Source organism: Triticum dicoccoides, chromosome 3B (genome assembly GCF_002162155.2).
Source record: "Triticum dicoccoides isolate Atlit2015 ecotype Zavitan chromosome 3B, WEW_v2.0, whole genome shotgun sequence".
NCBI classification, from domain to species: Eukaryota; Viridiplantae; Streptophyta; class Magnoliopsida; order Poales; family Poaceae; genus Triticum; species Triticum dicoccoides.
Window position 1 is genome coordinate 686,461,751 of NC_041385.1, and position 8,621 is coordinate 686,470,371.

Genomic DNA, 8,621 nt, shown 5'->3' on the forward strand with positions numbered 1-8,621 from the left:
CTTGGTACTTGCGAACCATGCCTCATGGGCAAGATGACTAAAACGCCGTTATCCGGAAGTATGGAGCGAGTAATAGATTTATTGGAGATCATCATACTAATGTATGTGGTCCAATGAATATTGAGGCTCGCGGCAGGTATTGTTATTTTCTCACCTTCACTGATGATTTGAGCATATATGAGTATATCTACTTAATGAAACATAAGTCTGAAACATTTGAAAAGTTCAAAGAATTTCAAAGTGAAGTGGAAAATCATCGTAACAAGAAAATAAAGTTCCTACGATCTGATCATGGAGGAGAATATTTGAGTTACGAGTTTGGTCTACATTTGAAACAATGCGGAATAGTTACGCAACTCACGCCACCCGGAACACCACAACGTAATGGTGTGTCCGAACGTCGTAATCGTACTTTACTAGATATGGTGCGATCAATGATGTCTCTTACTGATTTACCGCTATCGTTTTGGGGTTATGCTTTAGAGACGGCTGCATTCACGTTAAATAGGGCGCCATCAAAATCCATTGAAACGATGCCTTATGAACTGTGGTTTGGAAAGAAACCAAAGTTGTCGTTTCTTGAAGTTTGGGGCTGCGATGCTTATGTGAAAAAACTTCAACCTGATAAGCTCGAACCCAAATCGGAGAAATGTGTCTTCATAGGATACCCAAAGGAGACTATTGGGTACACCTTCTATCATAGATCCAAAGGCAAGACTTTTGTTGCTAAATTTGGATCCTTTCTAGAAAAGGAGTTTCTCTCGAAAGAAGTGAGTGGGAGGAAAGTAGAACTTGATGACGTAACTATACCTGCTCCCTTATTGGAAAGTAGTTCATCACAGAAACCGGTACATGTGACGCCTACACCAATTAGTGAGGAAGCTAATGATATTGATCATGAAACTTCAGATCAAGTTACTACCGAACCTCGTAGGTCAACCAGAGTAAGATCCGCACCAAAGTGGTATGGTAATCCTATTCTGAAGGTCATGTTACTTGACCATGGCAAACCTATGAACTATGAGGAAGCGATGATGAGCCCAGATTCCGCAAAATGGCTTGAGGCCATGAAATCTGAGATGGGATCCATGTATGAGAACAAAGTATGGACTTTGGTTGACTTGCCCGATGATCGGCAAGCCATCGAAAATAAATGGATCTTCAAGAAGAAGACTGACGCTGATGGTAATGTTACCGTCTACAAAGCTCGACTTGTTGTGAAAGGTTTTCGACAAGTTCAAGGGGTTGACTACGATGAGACTTTCTCACCCGTAGCGATGCTTAAGTTTGTCCGAATCATGTTAGGAATTGCTGCATTTTATGATTATGGAATTTGGCAAATGGATGTCAAAACTGCATTCCTGAATGGATTTCTGGAAGAAGAGTTGTATATGATGCAACCAGAAGGTTTTATCGATCTGAAAGGTGCTAACAAAGTGTGCAAGATCCAGCGATCCATTTATGGACTGGTGCAAGCCTCTCGGACATGGAATAAACGTTTTGATAGTGTGACCAAAGCATATGGTTTTATTAGACTTTTGGAGAAGCCTGTATTTACAAGAAAGTGAGTGAGAGCTCTGTAGCATTTCTGATATTATATGTAGATGACATATTGTTAATTGTAAATGATATAGAATTTCTGGATAGCATAAAAGGATACTTGAATAAAAGTTTTTCAATGAAAGACCTCGGTGAAGCTGCTTATATATTGGGCATCAAGATCTATAGAGATAGATCAAGACGCTTAATTGGACTTTCACAAAGCACATACCTTGATAAAGTTTTGAAAAAGTTCAAAATGGATCAAGCAAAGAGAGGGTTCTTGCCTGTATTACAAGGTGTGAAGTTGAGTCAGACTCAGTGCCCGATCACTGAAGAAGATAGAGAGAAAATGAAAGATGTTCCCTATGCTTCAGCCATAGGCTCTATCATGTATGCAATGCTGTATACCAGACCTGATGTGTGCCTTGCTATTAGTTTAGCAGGGAGGTACCAAAGTAATCCAGGAGTGGATCACTAGATAGCGGTCAAGAATATCCTGAAATACCTGAAAAGGACTAAGGATATGTTTCTCGTTTATGGAGGTGACAAAGAGCTAGTCGTAAATGGTTACGTCGATGCAAAGCTTTGACACTGATCCGGACGATTTTAAATCGCAAACCGGATACATGTTTATATTGAACGGTGGAGCTGTCAGTTGGTGCAGTTCTAAACAAAGCGTCGTGGCAGGATCTACGTGTGAAGCGGAGTACATAGCAGTTTCGGAAGCAGCAAATGAAGGAGTCTGGATGAAGGAGTTCATATCCGATCTAGGTGTCATACCATGTGCATCGGGTCCAATGAAAATCTTTTGTGACAATACTGGTGCAATTGCCCAAAGGAATCCAGATTTCACAAGAGAACCAAGCACATCAACAGACGCTTCAATTCCATCCAGGACCAAGTCCAGGTGGGAGACATAGAGATTTGCAAGATACATACGGATCAGAATGTTGCAGACCCGTTGCCTAAGCCTCTTCCACGAGCAAAACATGATCAACACCAAGGCTCCATGGGTGTTAGAATCATTACTGTGTAATCTAGATTATTGACTCTAGTGCAACTGGGAGACTGAAGGAAATATGCCCTAGAGGCAATAATAAAGTTATTATTTATTTCCTCATATCATGATACATGTTTATTATTCATGCTAGAATTGTATTAACCGGAAACATAATACATGTGTGAATACATAGACAAACATAGTGTCACTAGTATGCCTCTACTTGACTAGCTTGTTGATCAAAGATGGTTGTGTTTCCTAGCCATAGACATGAGTTGTCATTTGATTAACGGGATCACATCATTAGGAGAATGATGTGATTGACTTGACCCATTCTGTTAGCTTAGCACTTGATCGTTTAGTATGTTGCTATTGCTTTCTTCATGACTTATACATGTTCCTATGACTATGAGATTATGCAACTCCCATTTACCGGAGGAACACTTTGTGTGCTACCAAACGTCACCACATAATTGGGTGATTATAAAGGAGCTCTACAGGTGTCTCTGAAGGTACATGTTGAGTTGGCGTATTTCGAGATTAGGATTTGTCACTCCGATTGTCGGAGAGGTATCTCTGGGCCCTCTCGGTAATGCACATCACTATAAGCCTTGCAAGCAATGTGACTAATGAGTTAGTTGCGAGATGATGCATTACATAACGAGTAAAGAGACTTGCTAGTAACGAGATTGAACTAGGTATTGAGATACCGACGATCGAATCTCAGGCAAGTAACATACCAATGACAAAGGGAACAACGTATGTAGTTATGCGGTTTTGACCGATAAAGATCTTTGTAGAATATGTGGGAACCAATATGAGCATCTAGGTTCCGCTATTGGTTATTGGCCGGAAACGAGTCGCGGTCATGTCTACATAGTTCTCGAACCCGTAGGGTCCGCACGCTTAAAGTTTGGTGACGATCGGTATTTTGAGTTTTTGTGTTTTGATGTACTGAAGGTAGTTTGGAGCCCCGGATATGATCACGGACATGACGAGGAGTCTCGAAATGGTCGAGACATAAAGATCGATATATTGGATGACTATGTTCGGACACCGATATTGTTTCGGAAGGTTTCCGGCATATACCGAAGTACCAGGGGGTTACTGGAACCCCCCGGGGGGTTTATTGGGCCTCATGGGCCCTAGTGGAGAAGAGGAGGGGCGGCCAGGGCAGGCCGCGCCCCCCCTCCCCCTCTAGTCCAAATTGGACAAGGAAAGGAGGAGTCCTACTCCCGGTGGGAGTAGGACTCCCCCCTTGGCGCGCCCTCCTCCTGGCCGGTCGCCTCCCCCCTTGCTCCTTTATATACGGGGGCAGAGGGCACCTCGAGACACAACAATTGATCATTGATCTCTTAGCCGTGTGCGGTGCCCCCCTCCACCATATTCCACCTCGGTAATATCATAGTGGTGCTTAGGAGAAGCCCTACGTCGGTAGCATCATCAACACCGTCATCACGTCATCATGCTAACGAAACTCTCCCGCAAAGCTCTGCTGGATCGGAGTTCGTGGGACGTCATCGAGCTGAACGTGTGCTGAAATCGGAGGTGTCGTACGTCCGGTACTTGATCGGTCGGATCGTGAAGACGTACGACTACGTCAACCGCGTTGTGCTAACGCTTTCGCTTTCGGTCTACGGGGGTACGTGGACAACACTCTCCCCTATCGTTGCTATGCATCACCATGATCTTGCGTGTGCGTAGGAATTTTTTTTGAAATGACTACGTTCCCTAACAGTTCAGGAGTTCATTGCCAAGACCACTCAGGAGCTTCAGGAAGCGAGGGTCGTGCGCAGCGATCGTCGCTTCCTCGGTGCAGCTCCCCATCCAGGCGAGGATGGTGGGCTACGCGTCTGCATCGACGTCCCAGGGCTCAACCGGGCCGCATCTCAGGAGCGCTTCTGGCCTTCGCGCGTGGGACACTGTGAGGGTCCGCCGCACAGCTATGTTCGCATGCCTTTCGGCCTGCCGAACAAGGCTGTCACATACCAGCATCACCTGCGGATCATTCTGGCGGCTCAGGAGGCCAGACACCACGCGGTCCTAGCGGAGATGGAGACGGTCCTCAAGGAACCACCTGGACCCCCAGAGCCTCCTGAGGCTCAGGGCCCCTGTGCCTCGTGAGGGTCGGCCCCTTCACCGCGGATCTTCAGCTGCCCCAACACCCCCTCTACAATGGAACCAGGTGACATCTCCTAAGTTCATTTCAGCTGGGAGCGCCCTCAGGGCTGCATCATTCCCAGGCCACGTGGGTCCATCCCCGCGGCATGTATCTCTTTTTATGTCTTTAGCTTACCTTGCTGGGGGCGCCCCTCGGGCTGCATCATCCACAAGCCGCTTGGGTCTGACCCAGTGGCATGTATCCATTCTTTATTTACCTAAGCTGATTTACCCTTCATGCCTAATCAACCTGTGATTATCACCTGTTCGATTGCCACCTACCACGGGAGCCGCTCGCGCTGGCACAGTGCTTGCGCACGGGTCCGTCCCTGCAACGCCGACAAATCTGAGCGGTCGAGCTTTGGCCCGCGGTATGCCCCGCGCGCGTCACCTCACCAGGCCCTCAGTGCCCTCACCCTTCTCTCGGAGTAACCAATGGCCGGCCGGCAATCATAATGGCAGCCCGTGCCTTTCTCGTGCTGATTTGCAGGAACCTCCTGGGGTCTACAGCGGGCGGCACCACGAGCTCCCTCTCTTTCCCATGCAATCCGCTTGCGCATTAAAAGGGGGGCTCCTGAGCATCGTGACTCAGGAGCTCTTACTGGCTCTCCAGCCCTCACCCCCTGGCCTTGACCACGGCATTGCGACCTGGCATACCAGCGGCGGCTGAGCTCGCTCGAGGGCCGGGACCTGAGGACGTAGAGAACGAAGGAGAGTGCGGGGAAGAAAGGGGAGGCTCGCACGGGCCTAACCTAGCTGCACCACGGCTGCCGACGCACAAGTCTGGCGCAACGCAAGGGAACAACTCTAGATTGCCGAGATAAGTTTCACGCCTGGAACAGCTAATCGTTATAACACAGAATTTCTCACTTGACGCGGCCCTGTGGCGGCAACGTTGCCTTCCTTTCTCACCTCTCGGCGGCTGCTTGCACGCTAAAGGGGACCTCCTGAGCATCGCGCCTCAGGGGCTCTTACTGGACCTCGGGCCGCTCACCTCCTGGCCTTGACCACGGCATCGTGACCTGGCATACCAGCGACGGTTGCAGCCTGCCTGGGGACTGGAACCTGTCAGCATAGAGCACAAAGTCGTCGCGAGGTTAGAAAGGGGAACCAAGCCGGGACAGGACAAGCGCTCGCATGATTTCATAATAAGGATAACATCAACAAAAGACATCGCAGACCCTTTACACGCCCCCGCGGGATGTTTCTCGATTCCTTGTAGGGAACAAAAGAAAAGAACTCTGAGGAGCCCTAACTACACGCGCCTTCGTGGCCAACGCCATCATCGACAGTGGGCCATGGGAGGCCGGCGCCAACCTCATCCAGATCAGCGGCGGCGACGGTCCGATGCTGCCGCCTTGCTCCGGGCGCGGCGAGAGCTCGGGGGTGCGTAGCTGTCGTCGCTCGTCTCCGGAGTCTCGAAGAGTTCAGGAGAGTCACTGGACTCCCGAGCATCGCTGCTGCTGCCGGAGGAGCCGCTGGGGGAGCAGACGGCAGGCCCAGCCCCCGCCGCGTCGATCTCCTGATTGCCCCCTCTGTGGTAGCACTCCAGGCAGAGGCCTTCTGTGTCTAAGACCTTGAAGGACAATGTTGAGGCGCCATCGTATTCAAAATGGATCACGAGGGCACCCCACGTTCGGCAGACCCGGGCGACTTCGCCCCAGCCTCGGGTCATGAAGATCTTGCCCGAGGAAACGACTTCAACTTCTGCTCCGGTCGCCGGGGCGCCACAGTCGGCGTGCTGCAGCCAAAGCTCGAGAGGCCCCCTCGGCGGCATCTCGGTAGAGAAGAACAAAGGGAGGCGGATCCAGGTGCTTGGAGGTAAACCCGGGCATGGGCAGCCCGGCCCGAAGACCCGGCCCGAGCCCGGCCCGAAAAACCCGGGCCGAGCTCGGGCCTTGTTTTGCAGCCTGGAAGATCGTTCGGGCCTGGCTCGGGCTTCATTTTTTCTGTATTTTGGGCCGGGCTTTCGGGCTTCGGGCCGGGCTTGCACGTGCGTACACTAAAAAATAGCATTTGGGCCGGGTTTTCGGGCTTCGGTCTTGATTTCGGGCCGGGCTCGGGCTTGAAAACGGGGGGTATTTCGGGCTTCGGGCCGGGCTCGGGCTTGGGAAATGAAGGTCGGGCTTTTACAAGCCCGGCCCGAAACCCGGCCCGGCCCGACGTTTGCCCGGGTTTACATGGAGGCATTGCCGCATGCAGCACGAGCTCGCGAGAGGAGTCCGCGGTGTGGACTCCAGGGGCGACGGCGCGCTGACCTTGGCTGCAGCACAGGCGGCATCGCTCACCGCCCCTTTCTCCGGAGCCCTCGGCTGGGGCGCACTGGGGTAGCAGGTACCCAGGAGGTGGCCGCTCGCACCAAGGCCTCGACGTCTCCCGCCTCACGACATCACCACGATGGTGGACCGGCCTCTTCTTCGGCAAAAGTGGATCGGGTCCGTCCCGGGGGACCTTCCCCTTCTCTTCGGCTGAGAATCTACGGATCGGCGCCATTGGTGTCAAGACTGGAGGTGGAGCAGGGAAGAAGAAGCGAGTAGAGCAGGAAGAGATGGGCGATGGGGGCTCTCGCCCCTCCTCATTTATACCCCAAGGGAGGCCAACCGTCGACCTCCACGATCACAGGTAATGATACCCCTTTTTTGCATGCAGCAGGGACTCGTCAAGTCGGGCAGTTGCCGAGGCAGCGTGGGGAAGCGGAGACGCCCACGTCCAATCAGTTGCCACGCATCGACCAAGGCCGCAGGCTGTTGGGGCCCATGGCGCTCCGCACTTGCCCTTTGGCTTCGCCGCTAAGCCAAGTCCGAGCGCGCCTTGTGCCCGGGGGCTACTGTTGGCGTTCTGGGAACGGGGGTCCCCAGACTTGCCTGCCTGCGGTCCGCGGCGTGGCTCCACTAGTGGCCCAGCACGGCCCGTCTTCATCAACCAACACTCAAGACCCTCACGAGGGGCCAATCCTCGTGAGGCAGACGACACAAGGCCTCCTCAAGAACGGCCTCACCAGGCAGGCTCGCGAGGAGGCGGAGAGATCAAGGCAAGGTTCCTGTGACGCAAGCCATGACGACCAAGGCCTTCTTTCCCCTTTTGGTTCTAAGGGGGCAAGCGCAGGCGTGGAGTACCGAGGCATCAGGCAAAAGTTTCCATATCGGTGCAACAAGACCAAGACCAGCAGGACGGCAGGACGGAGGTCATCGTGAAGCCCAAGACGGTGTCACCACCAGCACCTTTGACAGGCGAAGACCACCTTTAGTCAGGATAGATTGTACTAGTTGTCCCCTTTCAAATTGGCCGTTGTTGGATCCCTTCCCGCTCAATATTTGGGGAGAGGACCAGGGCCTCTATAAATAGGACTAGCCACCACAGAAGGAGGGCATGGAGATCATCCTCATCCACACAAGTTCACCAAGCACAAGAACACCTCTCCTCAGGAGGTTGTTCTTCTCTTGTAATGTTCATCATCAGCCCAAGAGGCAATCCACCACCACCACACAGGAGTAGGGTATTACACCACAACGGTGGCTCGAACTTGTATAAATCTTGTGTCCCTTGTGTTGTGGGCTCATCGAGCTAAGCTTAGGGACCGCGGCGAGGCTGAGAGCGAGATTCAGTAGGGGGGAATCTTCGTGCGCGCCCCAGTGTTCGAACCTCAAGGGTTTTGCCGGAACCCTGAATCCGACAGTCTCCACCTTCTCCACCTCGTGCGCCTCGCCAGAGCCTGCCTCCACCTTCTGCGCCTCGCCGGAGATCGCCAGAGCGGGCGCATCTGGCTGGACTACGCGGCTCGAGCCCGCCTCCACCTTCTCCAGATCTGCAGCATCTGCTGCACCGCCCTGGACGGCGGCACCTCCCCTCACCCATGTGCCCGCCGCGATCTGCTGCGCCTGCGCCACCAAATTTGTGCCCCAATCGGGGCGCTCGCTTC